This window comes from Belonocnema kinseyi, chromosome 7 (assembly GCF_010883055.1).
Source record: "Belonocnema kinseyi isolate 2016_QV_RU_SX_M_011 chromosome 7, B_treatae_v1, whole genome shotgun sequence".
Taxonomy (NCBI): domain Eukaryota; kingdom Metazoa; phylum Arthropoda; class Insecta; order Hymenoptera; family Cynipidae; genus Belonocnema; species Belonocnema kinseyi.
This window is the reverse complement of record NC_046663.1, coordinates 19,535,830-19,538,935: the sequence shown is the minus strand read 5'-3', so window position 1 is coordinate 19,538,935 and position 3,106 is coordinate 19,535,830.

Genomic DNA, 3,106 nt, shown 5'->3' with positions numbered 1-3,106 from the left:
CCCTCACGTTTTTCTTTGATTATTCTATCTAAGCCTAATCTTCCTTGACAGTTTGTGCATTTCAAATTTTCAGATAGTGTCTGTATGTTGATTATGCGGTTTTCAGTAGGCTTGACAGTGGCTCTCTCAGTGGCTTCATTGCGGATTTTATCAACGATCTTTTCACGGCTTTCTTTCCTTCGCTCGACATTTGCTTTCCGGACATTTTCTCTTCTTATCAGTTCTTTTTTTTTTTAATAAATCTACCTTTATGTCTTACCTCATCAGACATTTTTACTAAGTAATCAAACCATAAAAACAACGGTAAAATAGGTTACATTTCGTGTATACACATGCACTCGATCATGGCGGACTAGAGAGGAGACTGGAGAGAGTGCGACGTTGCCGCATTGCTTCTTTCAGAAGTCATATGGTCGAGAATACGCAAACCGTTGAGGGATATATTTTTATCAATTTATTTATTCTTCTGATTTACATCGCGGGACGGCCATAAATGTCTATCTTAATTAATTTTCGGATTTTCAAACACAAACGATTCCATGTAAATCAAAAATACTTTTTTACACTCTCATATGACTCACTGAGTCACGCTAAAACCACCTTAAAGACGATGTAAAATTCCGCCCCGGCTACCTGCTTACGGATCCCCCACTACGCGGCTTCTCCTATCACGGCTGAACTGCTACCGAGCATTGTACCAAATAAGGCTCGGCGGCAGCAAATCAACTAAGTAAGTGGAAGCCGCGTAGTGGGGGAACTGTACGCAGGTAGCTGGCGCCAAATTGTCATCCGTCCATTAGTCTATGTTACAATAACTGAATTTATGAAAACGTAGATTAATCCATTTTTAATTAGCAGGATCATTTTCTTTGCATAATGATAAAAAGGTGTAAAAGGGTTGTCAAAAATCAATTAATATTTTCAGTGGTAAAGGAAATGGAGATGTCGACGCAAGCAACCGCAAAAAAGTTAGGGAATCGCTTGGCTAGAGTATCATTCATTCTCTATTAAAATGTACAATAAGATAGCCACTATTGTGACCTTTGTGTGAAGACAGCTATGTAATTAAAGCATAATATGAGTTGCAACTTTTGATAATAACCGCAGTTTAAGTACTTAATTAAAATACGGCCTGAGAATAATACTTTGTTATTTAAGTCACCAGCTTTGAAAGTTTAGTTTTTTTATATGTTTATATGTTAATGTAAACTAACTCGTGTACATTGTATCTGTTCTCGAAAACATTGTTAGCAACAAGTCGTACATAAGACTAGAGATAAGACTTTTCCATCTTAATTTTATATAAATTTTGCAATTGAAATTTGCACTGAAGATCTTTTGTATAAGCATTGTATTTTTCTATGATGTATGTATTTATGATGATGTACGTCGCAGCCGTTTCACTATGTCTTATCTAACTGTACATCGCTTAAAAGTAAATGAATCGCTTGAAATGATTAATTTTAATGGTAAAGTTCCGTCCTGTAAATGTAATTATTTACTATGTTTAAATAAAGATAAAAATAGGAGCAGAGGAGTTCATATTTCGTGCAGTACATGCCATATTTCATTGTTTCTTGTATCCTCTTTCGTGGAGAGACAAGCACTATATTATCTTTAAAGGCATCGAGGTGAGTGAACTTTATTTTTTATTTATTTAAAATCGGTTATTCCATGTACAGGTCAATGAGGACGTGAACTCGTTTCATTTACTTTACGTTTTCGCTCATTGCACCTACTTCCCTACTCTCATTTTTCTTATTTTGCATTGTTTCCCACACGTAATTACTCATCTTTTCCCCACGCTTACTCCCCATGCTTCTCCTACTTTTCCTTTTCTGGTTTTCCCTCACCTCTCCTACTTTCTTAATCCTAATTACCTCTCGCTTTTATTACTTCTCCTCTTCTCACTCCTCACGTCTCTCACTTTCGCTCATTTTCCTCTCCACATTTTCTCGACTTTTCCTCTCGTCATTGCCTTCCTCTTTCTCTTCTTCTCCTCTCATAATTTCCTTTTCCTTCCCCTACTTTTTCTCTCACAATTTCCCCTATCTTCGCTTCTCTCATTTTCCCTATTTTCATTCTTCTGATGTCCCTTACCTTCTCGCTTACTTCTCCTATTTCCTCACTCTAATTTCCCCTCAATTCGCCTTACTTTCCTACCCCTCATCTCTTCTTATTTTCACTCCTCTTCTGATTACCTCTCACTTTATTACTCTTCCTCTTCCTGTTTTGCCTATTTTTCCTCTAGTTACTTACCCTACATTTTTGCTCACTTCCCCTGCCTCCCTACTCTCATTTTTTTTATTTTGCATTGTTCCCACTCCAGATCACACGTAACTGCTCACCTTTACGTACGCTCACTCCCCATGCTTGTCCTACTTTCCCTTTCCTCATTTTTCCTCACTTATCCTTCTTTCGTATCACTAATTTCCTCTCACTTTTACTACTGTTCATCTCCTTACTCTACTCCTTACCTCCCTCAATATTTATCTCTACAGCTCCTCTCTTTCTCCCTCTCTCTCCGCCTTTCTCTCCTTCTCGATCTCCGTCTATATCTTTCACCGTCAACTCCTTCTCTGTGTGATCGTCCCGTTCTGTTGAAGAAGGATGAGGTGAAAGCGGGGAAGTAAATCACTTCGTAATTCCACAAGCAAAAAAATCACAAACATTTTGCTCAGAGATACACACTTAAAGTTTGAGATAAAGTTAATGGATAAGAAACATATAAGGCGAAGGATTGCAAAATTATTAACAAGGTTGATCCCTTTTTTATCGACCGAGTAAGCTACCAGCTTTTTTGTAAGATGGCGCCACTGGTCAGTCACTGTAATGAGCGGATATAATTCGCATTCTCGCTGCTAGGAACAGCACAGTCAGTGACGCAAATTCGCGGTTTCAGTTTGAATAAAAAGAAACGCAAATTTGAAAAGCGAGTCTTGAATTCAGAATTCAATTAGAGATTAGAGAGTTGTTTGATTTTGGTTGAGACGATTAATAAGATCTCCGAGAAGTCGGTTCTCCGAATGATAACATAAACAATGTGTGCGCCTGGACTTTATCTCAATAATCGGCCAAGCGTGAAGTCACGTACTCTCTTCCCATG